The sequence below is a fragment of the Pseudophryne corroboree genome, chromosome 7 (assembly GCF_028390025.1).
Source record: "Pseudophryne corroboree isolate aPseCor3 chromosome 7, aPseCor3.hap2, whole genome shotgun sequence".
Taxonomy (NCBI): domain Eukaryota; kingdom Metazoa; phylum Chordata; class Amphibia; order Anura; family Myobatrachidae; genus Pseudophryne; species Pseudophryne corroboree.
Genome location: NC_086450.1, coordinates 428398263 through 428413899, shown reverse-complemented (window position 1 = coordinate 428413899; position 15637 = coordinate 428398263).

Sequence of the window (15637 nt, the reverse complement as noted above, 5' to 3'; positions counted from 1 at the left end):
CGGGACACTTTCGGCGTACAGGCACCACGGACAGAAGACTGGAGCACCACCAAAAACGCCTGAACCTGCCCTGCCATCATCTGAAGCAAGAAGTGGTAACGAGGTGGAATTCAACCCTCTATATGCTTCAGAGGTTGGAGGAGCAGCAAAAGGCCATTCAAGCCTATACAATTGAGCACGATATAGGAGGTGGAATGTACCTGTCTCAAGCGCAGTGGAGAATGATTTCAACGTTGTGCAAGGTTCTGCAACCTTTTGAACTTGCCACACGTGAAGTCAGTTCAGACACTGCCAGCCTGAGTCAGGTCATTCCCCTCATCAGGCTTTTGCAGAAGAAGCTGGAGGCATTGAAGGAGGAGCTAAAAGGGAGCGATTCCGCTAGGCATGTGGGACTTGTGGATGGAGCCCTTAATTCGCTTAACAAGGATTCACGGGTGGTCAATCTGTTGAAATCAGAGCACTACATTTTGGCCACCGTGCTCGATCCTAGATTTAAAACCTACCTTGGATCTCTCTTTCCGGCAGACACAAGTCTGCTCGGGTTCAAAGACCTGCTGGTGACAAAATTGTCAAGTCAAGCGGAACGCGACCTGTCAACATCTCCTCCTTCACATTCTCCCGCAACTGGGGGTGCGAGGAAAAGGCTCAGAATTTCGAGCCCACCCGCTGGCGGTGATGCAGGGCAGTCTGGAGCGACTGCTGATGCTGACATCTGGTCCGGACTGAAGGAACTGACAACGATTACAGACATGTCGTCTACTGTCACTGCATATGATTCTCTCACCATTGAAAGAATGGTGGAGGATTATATGAGTGACCGCATCCAAGTAGGCACGTCAGACAGTCCGTACTTATACTGGCAGGAAAAAGAGGCAATTTGGAGGCCCTTGCACAAACTGGCTTTATTCTACCTAAGTTGCCCTCCCACAAGTGTGTACTCCGAAAGAGTGTTTAGTGCCGCCGCTCACCTTGTCAGCAATCGGCGTACGAGGTTACTTCCAGAAAATGTGGAGAAGATGATGTTCATTAAAATGAATTATAATCAATTCCTCCGTGGAGACATTGACCAGCAGCAATTGCCTCCACAAAGTACACAGGGAGCTGAGATGGTGGATTCCAGTGGGGACGAATTGATAATCTGTGAGGAGCGGGATGTACACGGTGATATATCGGAGGATGATGATGAGGTGGACATCTTGCCTCTGTAGAGCCAGTTTGTGCAAGGAGAGATTAATTGCTTCTTTTTCGGTGGGGGTCCAAACCAACCCGTCATTTCAGTCACAGTCGTGTGGCAGACCCTGTCACTGAAATGATGGGTTGGTTAAAGTGTGCATGTCCTGTTTATACAACATAAGGGTGGGTGGGAGGGCCCAAGGACAATTCCATCTTGCACCTCTTTTTTCTTTCATTTTTATTTGCGTCATGTGCTGTTTGGGGAGTGTTTTTTGGAAGGGCCATCCTGCGTGACACTGCAGTGCCACTCCTAGATGGGCCAGGTGTTTGTGTCGGCCACTAGGGTCGCTTATCTTACTCACACAGCTACCTCATTGCGCCTCTTTTTTTCTTCTTTGCGTCATGTGCTGTTTGGGGAGTGTTTTTTGGAAGGGCCATCCTGCGTGACACTGCAGTGACACTCCTAGATGGGCCCGGTGTTTGTGTCGGCCACTAGGGTCGCTTATCTTACTCACACAGCTACCTCATTGCGCCTCTTTTTTTCTTCTTTGCGTCATGTGCTGTTTGGGGAGTGTTTTTTGGAAGGGCCATCCTGCGTGACACTGCAGTGCCACTCCTAGATGGGCCCGGTGTTTGTGTCGGCCACTAGGGTCGCTTATCTTACTCACACAGCTACCTCATTGCGCCTCTTTTTTTCTTCTTTGCGTCATGTGCTGTTTGGGGAGTGTTTTTTGGAAGGGCCATCCTGCGTGACACTGCAGTGCCACTCCTAGATGGGCCAGGTGTTTGTGTCGGCCACTAGGGTCGCTTATCTTACTCACACAGCTACCTCATTGCGCCTCTTTTTTTCTTCTTTGCGTCATGTGCTGTTTGGGGAGTGTTTTTTGGAAGGGCCATCCTGCGTGACACTGCAGTGCCACTCCTAGATGGGCCCGGTGTTTGTGTCAGCCACTAGGGTCGCTTATCTTACTCACACAGCTACCTCATTGCGCCTCTTTTTTTCTTCTTTGCGTCATGTGCTGTTTGGGGAGTGTTTTTTGGAAGGGCCATCCTGCGTGACACTGCAGTGACACTCCTAGATGGGCCAGGTGTTTGTGTCGGCCACTAGGGTCGCTTATCTTACTCACACAGCTACCTCATTGCGCCTCTTTTTTTCTTCTTTGCGTCATGTGCTGTTTGGGGAGTGTTTTTTGGAAGGGCCATCCTGCGTGACACTGCAGTGACACTCCTAGATGGGCCCGGTGTTTGTGTCGGCCACTAGGGTCGCTTATCTTACTCACACAGCTACCTCATTGCGCCTCTTTTTTTCTTTGCGTCATGTGCTGTTTGGGGAGTGTTTTTTGGAAGGGCCATCCTGCGTGACACTGCAGTGCCACTCCTAGATGGGCCCGGTGTTTGTGTCGGCCACTAGGGTCGCTTAGCTTAGTCATCCAGCGACCTCGGTGCAAATTTTAGGACTAAAAATAATATTGTGAGGTGTGAGGTATTCAGAATAGACTGAAAATTAGTGGAAATTATGGTTTTTGAGGTTAATAATACTTTGGGATCAAAATGACCCCCAAATTCTATGATTTAAGCTGTTTTTTAGTGTTTTTTGAAAAAAACACCCGAATCCAAAACACACCCGAATCCGACAAAAAAAATTCGGTGAGGTTTTGCCAAAACGCGGTCGAACCCAAAACACGGCCGCGGAACCGAACCCAAAACCAAAACACAAAACCCGAAAAATTTCAAGTGCACATCTCTAGCAGCTATGTGCAGGGAGGGGGACTATGGCTATCTGTGCTGGCAGGGAACTATTGTTATGTGATGGGAGGGGGATGGGGACTACTGTAAGACTGTGTTGGGAGAGGCGGAGACTATGGCTATGTGCTGGGGGGACTACGGCTATTGCTTGTGGAGGTGGGGGCTCTGGCTATTTACAGGGAGGGGACTATGGCTATGTGCTGGGAGGGGATAGGGACTATGACTATATGACTGTGGGGGCATATCTAGCACTGTGGGGACATATGTGTATCTGACACTGTGGGGGCATATCTAGCACTGTGGGGGCACATATGGCACTGTGGGGTCATGTATATCTGGCAATGTGGGGGCATATCTGGCAATGTGGGAGAATATGTGTTTCCTGCACTGTGGGGGCATATCTAGCACTGTGGGGGCATATCTAGCACTGTGGGGGCATGTGTGTATCTTGCACTGTGGGGGCATATGTGTATCTGGCACTGCAGTATTGGGATCATATGTGTATCACGCCTCCATTTTCATTGGCCACGCCCCATGTGGCATGTGGCCACACGCATTTTTTGGGCGTGCACGCGCCTTCGGCGGGCACACACAGTACCACTAACATTTTTTTTCTACTTGCACCACTGGGTAGTGCGCTGCACTGCACTTCTTTGCACTACTATTTTATTATACTAGCTGGCCTTGGGTGGCATTGGGTGCATCCTCAGTCAGGCCAGGCACTGCTGATGTCTCCTCAGTGTTATAAGAATTACTGTGTGGCCATAATGTGTAAAGGGAACTGCTACTGTGTGGGCATGATGTGTATAAGAGTTACTACTGTGTAGCGTAATTTGAATTGGGGGAACTATTGTATGGTCATGTCCCTTTCCCACAAGATCATGTCCCTTGCACATGCACCTTCCCTATTTCAAATATGGGGGGCGCCAGTCCCTTACTTTGCCAGGGGCGCTAGGACCCCTAGATACACCCCTGTATCCATCCATACCTGTGGTACATTTCAGTTTTGCACAGTTTGCTGACCACCAGTATATAATATATAGCAGTACGGTACAGTAGGCCACTGCTCTGCCTACCTCTGTCGTCAAGTATACTATCTATCCATACCTGTGGTGCATTTCAGTTTTGCACAGTTTGCTGACCACCAGTATATAATATATAGCAGTACGGTACAGTAGGCCACTGCTCTACCTACCTCTGTGTCGTCAAGTATACTATCCATCCATACCTGTGGTGGATTTCAGTTTTGCACAGTTTGCTGACCACCAGTATATATAATATATAGCAGTACGGTACAGTAGGCCACTGCTCTACCTACCTCTGTGTCGTCAAGTATACTATCCATCCATACCTGTGGTGCATTTCAGTTTTGCACAGTTTGCTGACCACCAGTATATATAATATATAGCAGTACGGTACAGTAGGCCACTGTTCTACCTACCTCTGTGTCGTCAAGTATACTATCCATCCATACCTGTGGTGCATTTCAGTTTTGCACAGTTTGCTGACCACCAGTATATAATATATAGCAGTACGGTACAGTAGGCCACTGCTCTACCTACCTCTGTGTCGTCAAGTATACTATCCATCCATACCTGTGGTGCATTTCAGTTTTGCACAGTTTGCTGACCACCAGTATATAATATATAGCAGTACGGTACAGAAGGCCACTGCTCTACCTACCTCTGTGTCGTCAAGTATACTATCCATCCATACCTGTGGTGCATTTCAGTTTTGCACAGTTTGCTGACCACCAGTATATATAATATATAGCAGTACGGTACAGTAGGCCACTGTTCTACCTACCTCTGTGTCGTCAAGTATACTATCCATCCATACCTGTGGTGGATTTCAGTTTTGCACAGTTTGCTGACCACCAGTATACTATATATAGCAGTACGGTACAGTAGGTCACTGCTCTACCTACCTCTGTGTCATCAAGTATACTATCCATCCTGTGATTCATTTCAGTTTTTGTGCGCAGTTTATATAGTAGTAGGCCATCGCTATTGAGAAATACATTACTGGCATATAATTCCACACATTAAAAAATGGAGAACAAAAATGTGGAGGGTAAAATAGGGAAAGATCAAGATCCACTTCCACCTCATGCTGAAGCTGCTGCCACTATTCATGGCCGAGACGATGAAATGCCATCAACGTCGTCTGCCAAGGCCGATGCCCAATGTCATAGTAGAGAGCATGTAAAATCCAAAAAACAAAAGTTCAGTAAAATGACCCAAAAATCAAAATTAAAATCGTCTGAGGAGAAGCGTAAACTTGCCAATATGCCATTTACGACACGGAGTGGCAAGGAACGGCTGAGGCCCTCTCCTATGTTCCTCATGACTAGTGGGTCAGCTTCACATGAGGATGGAAGCACTCATCCTCCTGCTAGAAAACTTAAAAGACTTAAGATGGCAAAAGCACAGCAAAGAACTTTGTGTTCTTCAAAATCACAAATCCCCAAGGAGAGTACAATTGTGTCGGTTGCGATGCCTGACCTTCCCAACACTGGACGGGAAGAGGTGGCACCTTCCACCATTTGCACTCCCCCTGCAAGTGCTGGAAGGAGCACCCGCAGTCCAGTTCCTGATAGTCAAATTGAAGATGTCACTGTTGAAGTACACCAGTAGGAGGATATGGGTGTTGCAGGCGCTGTGGAGGAAATTGACAAGGAGGATTCTGATGGTGAGGTGGTTTGTTTAAGTCAGGCACCCGGGGAGACACCTGTTGTCCATGGGACGAATATGGCCATTGACATGCCTGGTCAAAATACAAAAAAAATCACCTCTTCGGTGTGGAATTATTTTAACAGAAATGCGGACAACAGGTGTCAAGCCGTGTGTTGCCTTTGTCAAGCTGTAATAAGTAGGGGTAAGGACGTTAACCACCTAGGAACATCCTCCCTTATACATTCATCAGAAGTCATTGACAAGTTCAAAAACTTTGGGTGACAGCGGAAGCAGTCCACTGCCAACTAAATCCCTTCCTCTTGTAACCAAGCTCCTGCAAACCACACCACCAACTCCCTCAGTGTCAATTTCCTCCTTAGACAGGAAAGCCAATAGTCCTGCAGGCCATGTCACTGTCAAGTCTGACGAGTCCTCTCCTGCCTGGGATTCCTCCGATGCATCCTTGAGTATAACGCCTACTGCTGCTGGCGCTGCTGTTGTTGCTGCTAGGAGTTGATCGTCATCCCAGAGGGGAAGTCGGAAGACCACTTGTACTACTTCCAGTAAACAATTGACTGTCCAACAGTCCTTTGCGAGGAAGATGAAATATCACAGCAGTCATCCTGCTGCAAAGCGGATAACTCAGGCCTTGGTAGCCTGGGTGGTGAGAAACGTGTTTCCGGTATCCACCGTTAATTCACAGGGAACTAGAGAATTGATTGAGGTACTGTGTCCCCGGTACCAAATACCATCTAGGTTCCATTTCTCTAGGCAGGCGATACCGAAAATGTACACAGACGTCAGAAAAAGAGTCACCAGTGTCCTAAAAAATGCAGTTGTACCCAATGTCCACTTAACCACGGACATGTGGACAAGTGGACCAGGGCAGACTCAGGACTATATGACTGTGACAGCCCACTGGGTAGATGTATTGCCTCCCACAGCAAGAACAGCAGCGGCGGCACCAGTAGCAGCATCTCGCAAACGCCAACTCGTTCCTAGGCAGGCCACGCTTTGTATCACCACTTTCCATAAAAGGCACACAGCTGACAACCTCTTGCGGAAACTGAAGAACATCATCGCAGAATGGCTTACCCCAATTGGACTCTCCTGGGGATTTGTGACATCGGACAACACCATCAATATTGTGCGTGCATTACATCTGGGCAAATTCCAGCACGTCCCATGTTTTGCACATACATTGAATTTGGTGGTGCAGAATTATTTAAAAAACGACAGGGGCGTGCAAGAGATGCTATCGGTGGCCCGAAGAATTGCGGGCCACTTTCGGCAATCAGCCACCACATGCCGAAGACTGGAACACCAGCAAACACTCCTGAACCTGCCCTGCCATCATCTGAAGCAAGAGGTGGTAACGAGGTGGAATTCAACCCTCTATATGCTTCAGAGGATGGAGGAGCAGCAAAAGGCCATTCAAGCCTATACAGCTACCTATGACATAGGCAAAGGAGGGGGCATGCACCTGACTCAAGCGCAGTGGAGAATGATTTCAACGTTGTGCAAGGTTCTGCAACCCTTTGAACTTGCCACACGTGAAGTCAGTTCAGACACTGCCAGCCTGAGTCAGGTCATTCCCCTCATCAGGCTTTTGCAGAAGAAGCTGGAGAGATTGAAGGAGGAGCTAAAACAGAGTGATTCCGCTAGGCATGTGGGACTTGTGGATGGAGCCCTTAATTTGCTTAACCAGGATTACTGACATGTCGTCTACTGTCACTGCATATGATTCTGTCACCATTGAAAGAATGTAGGAGGATTATATGAGTGACCGCATCCACGTAGGCACGTCAGACAGTCCGTACGTATACTGGCAGGAAAAAGAGGCAATTTGGAGGCCCTTGCACAAACTGGCTTTATTCTACCTAAGTTGCCCCCCCTCCAGTGTGTACTCCGAAAGAGTGTTTAGTGCAGCCGCTCACCTTGTCAGCAATCGGCGTACGAGGTTACTTCCAGAAAATGTGGAGAAGATGATGTTCATAAAAATGAATTATAATCAATTCCTCCGTGGAGACATTCACCAGCAATTGCCTCCACAAAGTACACAGGGAGCTGAGATGGTGGATTCCAGTGGGGACAAATTAATAATCTGTGAGGAGGGGGATGTACACAGTGAAAGGGGTGAGGAATCGGACGATGAGGAGGAGGTGGACATCTTGCCTCTGTAGAGCCAGTTTGTGCAAGGAGAGATTGATTGCTTCTTTTTTGGTGGGGGCCCAAACTGTTCGGGGACTATTTTTTTCAAGTGCCATCCTGTCTGACACTGCAGTGCCACTCCTAGATGGTTTAGTACCCTCATAGTGTAAGTTACACCTTCCTTTTAGATATTGTATTTTTATATATTTGCACCCCTTTGTGGTGTGTTTTAATAGTGTATGTTATAAAATTATAAGTCATAGGGTTTAGGAGCACTGTTTCATGTTGGTATATGTGGTGTTAGTGTATATTGTCCCTCTGTTTGTTTGGGACCGCAAATGGTCGATATAACATAGTGTAGGGAGATATCTGAGTGGACCAGGAAGTGTAGAATACAGTGGAACGATACAGGAAAAGGAAGATCCGGGTGGAACGCATCTGGAACGCACACAGTAACAGGAACTAAAGGCTGGATGTCCTATATAGCTGAGAATGGGAGATGGAGCGATTACTCTGCATTCCTGACGAAGCCTCCCGCAGGCGAAACGTGTCGATACGAAGAACATCGATCCCGAGCAACGCTGAGTAGCGCTGCACACAGCGTGCACGGGACTTCCGCCGGCGGACTCCGGACCAAGCACATCAGCTCGGAGGACACACCAGCCAGAGAGCTCCCTCCTGGAGAGAAATTTTTGTGCGTTTGGAATGTAATTTCTTATTAAGACAGGACTTCCTTTGCTGCTAGCAACACCTGTAGGGATGTGCACATTCTGTTTGGAAAGATCATCCACTTCTACAAATTCAGTTATATAACTGGGAGTGTGCCCCCCTTAAAAAGGACTTTCATTTTAAGAGGAAATCTGCGGTCATTATCATATTATCATATAAGGAGTAAGCCGCAGAGCAGCGCATCCTATGAGAATTGGTTGCATTCCATTTTTTGTACTGGAGATTACTTAAATACTGTGGGGTATAGTAAATATTCACCCTTTAAAAAATCCCCATTTATATGTTTTTCTGTGTTTGTGATTGTTATGTGTATGTTTACCGGTAATAGGCAGTCACTTTTTTTTTATTGATGTATACTTTTTAACTGAAAATTGAACCTCTCTTGAATCATTCAATAAAAAAGAAATTTAAGGAATTGAAAAAATTTGTTTTCAGCTTTCCTTATTGTATATCCTGTACTGTGCGCTGGGAAAAAATCTTGTGTTTCTTGGGTCTATAGCTTAGTGGAGCTAGGTAGTAGCCCCACTCCTTGCAGCAGCACTATACAGTTTAACCTATTCTTTCTCTTTAGCGCAGTGCCAAAACTGTTTTTTTGTCCACTCCTAGATGGGCCAGGTGTTTGTGTCGGCCACTTGGGTCGCTTAGCTTAGTCATCCAGCGACCTCGGTGCAAATTTTAGGACTAAAAATAATATTGTGAGGTGTGAGGTGTTCAGAATAGACTGTAAATGAGTGTAAATTATGGTTATTGAGGTTAATAATACTATGGGATCAAAATGACCCCCAAATTCTATGATTTAAGCTGTTTTTGAGGGGTTTTTGTAAAAAAAAACACCCGAATCCAAAACACACCCGAATCCGACAAAAAAATTTTTAGGGAGGTTTTGCTAAAACGCGTCCGAATCCAAAACACGGCCGCGGAACTGAATCCAAAACCAAAACACAAAACCCGAAAAATTTCCGGTGCACATCACTAGTTACTTTTATATTTTTACTATGTGGCATCACTGTACCAGGTGAGCCCATATGCTATTAGTTGGTGAGCATCATACGTGGATCTTGGGGCTGGTGGCCCAATTTTTTATTCCATAGGGGCGGAGTTTAGCTCTGTCCTTACAAGTTATGTTGTGGTCAGGGGTAGTGGCAGGAGGTCGACCCCAGGCCATGGAGAGGCAGATGGCCCATGGATGGGTTGGATTCTGGATGGTCAGGGATGGTGGCAGAAGGCCGATCCCTGAACATCTGGGCAGAAGGCCCTCCAACATTTAAGATATTATTTCAATTGTAATTTTTAGATATTTTATTATCATGTGCTGTCTGCTTTATGCTATGTGTTATAAATATTTTAACCGTTCTTCTCCCCGCCACCTTAGTTAGAGAGGGAGTTTTCAATCCAAGTTTAGCTTTAATAGGCCTTCCTCTCAGTCAATAAAAGCCGACCCTTTTCACGCCACATTTGGTTGTCAGTGTCATTATTTATTTACTGTAGATAAGTGGACTTGAATGATGTGCGGATGCATCTGGACGTGTGAAGTTTATTGTAATGCCTTTTAACTCAATATTTATTACATTTGTATAGGCCTGCTCATGAGCTATTTAAGAAATTCTGAAGATCATTGAATTAAATGACAGCATCTCTCCAATATACCATCTTTACCATGTGATTGTATTTTCAACAAACTATTTCCACCATACAAATGCATTTGTCATGGTAACCAACAAAGAAATTTGTAAATAAAGGGCAGCTGGAAAACCCATTGATACACAATAGCTGCATGAAAACACTTTTTGTCTGCTGTAATTCTGTAATCGTTTCTAATGCTTGACCTTGAGGAATGTTACTATACAGTGTGATTCTATGTTCAAAGCCAAGTGATTATAACAAAGTTAATACACGACATGGGGGCAGATGTATTAACCTGGAGAAGGCATAAGAAAGTGATAAACCAGTGATAGGTGCAAGGTGATAAAGGAACCAGCCAATCAGATCCTGTTAATTTACATATTGGAGCTGATTGGCTGGTGCCTTTATCACCTTGTACAGATCACTGGTTTATCACTTCCTTATGCCTTCTCCAGGTTAATACATCTGCCCAATGTATCTTTAACCACAAGCCTGACATGGTAACATTAGATTTTTTTTTATATAGTGCTGGCTAATTCAAGATATTGCACAGGGCGTAATATGTCACTCCTGTAGATCAGTGGCGGCTCCTACCTTTTTTTAGGTAGGAGGGCACACCCTCCAACTGTTCCTTTTTGGCAGGTACAGTACCTTTTTTTATGGTCTGTACCAATTTTTGGCTCTCCAAACTTCCATTGAAAGTATAGAAAAAGGGGCGTGGCCATGCCCCCTTTTCGAATTTTTACCAATTTTATTGTGTAAAATGTTGGAGGGTATGGGAGGGCTGCCGCAATGCCAGGTGAGGTCAGTTGGACACCCGTGTCCCGGCGCCTGTGCAATAGAGCTGAAAGTCACAGGGACCCGGCACATGCACACAAGCGGGGGTTTGAGTGTGCATGCGCAAACTCTGTCTTCTACGGACTGCATCAACTGCAGGAAGCCAGCTCTCTGCCAATCACAACCCGGCTTGGCAGTCCCGGAGGGAGCAAGCACCTCCCATTGGGACTGTTTGTCCTGCAGGTGACTGACAGGTAGGACTTCCAATAGGAAGTCACTGCCAATCACAGTGAAGACAGATGGACTGCATCTGGCTCACTGAGCTGAGGTGGCAGATTTTACCTGGGGGCTCTGCAGCCCTGCAGACCATAAGTAGAATCCGCCACTGCTGTAGACTACAACCGCGCAGCAGTAAATATTTTCATTTATTACAAATATCAATATTAACCCCTTAACTGAAGATTTCTAAAAATAAAAAATAAAAATTTCAAATGTAATTATGTAAAACATATTTTTTTTAAAAGCATATTTCAGGGTTTAGTGAAGAAAAAAACACCTTGGGGGTCTAGAATATCTATAGGGGACTGTCAAATAGTGATGCCCAATTTATATAAGTCCTAAATAGTTTCAAAGGGGTATGGATCATAGGGCCGACCTGTAAAAAAGGTTGACATTCACTAGGTGGACCACGAAAGGTTGACACACAACAGGTCGACATGTGAAAAATCTTGACGTGGTATAATGGTCGACATGGTAATGGTCGACACATGATTAGGTCGACATGAGGTTTTTTGGGGGGGGTTTGGTGTCATTTACATTGTAAAGTCACCAGAAACCACAATTAGTGCACTGTGTTACCTTGCGTGGCTCGCTTTGCTCGCCGTGCTGTGGACAAGGTTCCTCGCGCCATTACTGCTACAATCCGCACAAGTTACTATACCCAATCGTAGTCCACGTGGAGTATGAAAAAGTTGAAAAATATTTTTTTCCCAAAAAAACCTAATACATGTCGACCAATAGTGGTTGACCTATTGACTGTTGACCTTAGTAGCATCAACCTACCATCCGGATAACTATTCAAAGTGTGTGATGTTCTAGTTCATGTGTTTGAAAAAAAAAATGCTATTATTATGGTATACCTTGGTACACAAAAAAAGATTTTTTTTGTGTTGGATAAGTTTTAAATAGATGTTTCTGACCTAATTCATCCATAAATAAAACCTGACAATTTCTGAGCGTTATTGGACAAAAACATTAGCCGGTTACTGTTAACGGTTAAGAGAATTAGAGAATAATGTAAAGACTTTGGTGGTAGGACCATACACACACTGGTGTAAATTTTCTAAGTTGGGAGGTTTTTTTTTAGAACTGGTGATGTTGCCCCTAGCAACCAATCAGATTCTATCTATTATCTTCTGGAAGCAGCTAGATAAATGTTAAGTAGAATCTGATTGGTTGCTATGAGCAACATCACTAGTTCTAAAAAAACTCCCACCTTAGAAAATTGATCCCGCTGTATCTAATGACAAACCACAGGCTGTCCGGTAGAGGTGTGAACCTTTATGAGTCTGAGTAGTGAGTACACACGAGAGCACAGGTGTTTGTGCAAGGTATACTGCTAAGAACAGAAACTCTTGTTTGCTTAAAGCTTTGATTTCAAAACATTGCTGTAAAAATTGATCTATGGACTTTATATATATTCAATAGAGGGATCTTAAAAGACTCGTAGATTTCTCATTTCAGACATTCTTTTCTACAATGTGTTCTGTCTATGGCTAGTACTGCCCCACCTTTACTAGCTGATTTATTGTCTATGGTAGAACTAATCTGCAGGTTTTTTTCATTGCTTTTCTTGCTGGGATCCGGTCTGAAGATCGACAGTGTCTAGGTCGACAATGTTTAGGGCGACCACTATAGGTCGACAGTCACTAGGTCGACATGGATGGAAGGTCGACAGGGTTTCTAGGTCGACATGTGCTAGGTCGACAGGTCTAAAGGTCGACATGAGTTTTTCACATTTTTTTATTTTATTTATTTTTTCATACTTAACGATCCACGTGGACTACGATTGGAACGGTAAAGTGTGCCCGAAGCATGGCGAGCGGACGCGGTGCACTAATTTGGGATCCCGGTCACTCTACGAAGAAAACGACACCAAACAAAAAAATTCCTCATGTCGACCTTTAGACCTGTCGACCTAGCACATGTCGACCTAGAAACCCTGTCGACCTTCCATCCATGTCGACCTAGTGACTGTCGACCTATAGTGGTCGAACTAAACATTGTCGACCTAGATACTGTCGATAAAACGAACCACACCCTTCTTGCTATGTTGGTAAAAATAGTTCTACAGCTGGATGGAGTTTAATCATGTCATTCTATGGGTGATGCGTAGGGTTGAATACTGAGATATTTTTGGTTGGTACAAAGTTAGATTTTGGTTTAAAGTTTCTATCTACCAACTTTATTGGCATAGTACCATACCTCCCAACATCTTCTCTGTCAGGTGAATAGACGCTTTGTGCATGCGCACAGCGTCTGTTCACCGCTGTTCTGCTAAGCAGAGCAGTGAGTAACAGGAGCCTCCCACCTGCCCACCCCATCGCAGGATACTGCGGCCGCGGGTGGGACAGCGGGAAGTCCCAAAAAATGGGACCGTGAAAATCGGGACAGTTGGGAGGTATGTAGTACCTGTGGGAACAGGATATGCACTATAAATGTTAATGTACTGTACATATGGAATAATTATAAATGTCTGCAAAATCTAAATACAGTATATCACCTTTTATGCTCAAAAGATCAACTAAGTTGGTTGGTACTATAGCAAGTGACTTATGCATGCTGTAAGAGGTGTGATATGGGATACCGACATTTGGGATGCCGGCACTCAGAAGACCGACACCAGCTTCCCGATGCCTAGCATCCTGACAGGGGTTGGTAAAGTAAGCTTACCACGCCCTCACCCGCTAACCCTAACCCTTTCTTCCCCGCAGCCTAACCCTAACCCTCCCTAGGGGTGACTAACCCTATCCCCCGCTCCCTACGGCCTAACCCTAACCCTCCCCAGCAGCCGAAACCAAGGAATCCCCGGGCATACTTACGTTTGGGACCTCGGCGGTCGAGATTCCGGTGTTGGCATTCCAAGTGATGTTGGAATTCCAACGCTGGCATTCTGGCTGCATGTCGGGATTACGTCACCGGGATTTTGAGCGCCGGCATCTCGGCCGCCGGTATCCTAACCACATCCCATTGTAAGAAACTAAGCTCACATTAGAAACTTCTCAAGGAAAAAGTTTAAGATGTCTTCGACCAGCCTGATGAAGCAAACAGAAATGGGTATTGTAGGGGGTGTGGGTCATTAGATCGACAGTATCTAGGTCGACAATATTTAGGTTGACCACTATAGGTCGACAGTCACTAGGTCAACAGGGTCAGAAGGTCGACAGGGTCAGAAGGTTGACATGTTCTAGGTCGACAGTTCAAAACCTAAACATTGTCGACCTAGACACTGTCGATCTTCAGACCGGATCCCATTGTAGGATACTGACATTTTTTTTACCCATCCATTTGTCACATCTTTCATTCATATTTTTTTTTCTATTTTGTTTGTCTTAATCATGCTGCTGGTATTTAGATTTATAAAATTATTCTGACTACTGTACCATTTTATTGTTAATATTTTTAATGACATTTTTTTTTTCAGGGTGTGGTATAATACTGTAAATCGACATTCATGAGATTGTCAAAATGGACAAAGAGCCAACAAGCAACATGACAACATGCTTAGCATGTCGACATTGACCGTTAATCACATCGATACTGCTGAAATGTCTACAATATAGAATATTGACAAACAATCCCTGGTTGTCCAGCTGAACTTACCTGGTCTTAGCAGTGACGGCATCTCCAGCAGCAGCTTCCAGGTTTTAGTGTTAAAGTTTTTAGCAGATGTGACCTAATGTGCCAGCATTCTGGTAAGAACAGTCCACCTGTTCCTAACCCTAATCCCTCCCCTTAATCCTCCTTTATCTCTAATACTACCCCCTCCCCTCCACCACACTCCCACACACACAGAGCGTAACCCTAACCCCCCCTTAGTACAGAGCCGGCCCTAACCAATTCGATGCCCTAGGCAAAATTTTTGCTGGTGCCACCTAGCACCCATAAGCACAGAGCCATAATCTAGACATTTTGGTGCTCTGTGCCAGCAAAAGCATTGGTGTTCCCGCCCACCATATTTTACATAGGGACAGCGCACGCCAATGTGGCCAAATGATTGACTCTTTAAAATATTGGCAGACTCACGTAAGTCTCCCTTTTTCTCTCAAATAAAAAGTGCTTGCGTTGTATCCGAAATACAGTGCCGTAACAAGCAATTTGGTGCCCTGCGCCAGAAAGAGCATTGGTTCCTCCTCTCTCTCCACATCGCCTAGCAACGGCCGGGACCCACCACGCACAAAGTGCACAAATAAAGTAATGCGTCTCTTAATTACCCAGTAGCCATCACTCTGCAATTTCTACTCTCTCAGACCTGACATAGGGGGTAATTCAGACCTGATCGCAGCAGCAAATTTGTTAGCAGTTGGGCAAAACCATGTGCACTGCAGGTGGGGCAGATATAACATTTGCAGAGAGAGTTAGATTTGGGCGGGTTATTTTGTTTCTGTGCAGGGTAAATACTGGCTGCTTTATTTTTACACTGCAATTTAGATTTCAGTTTGAACACACCCCCAAACCTCCCAACTGTCCCGATTTTCGCGGGA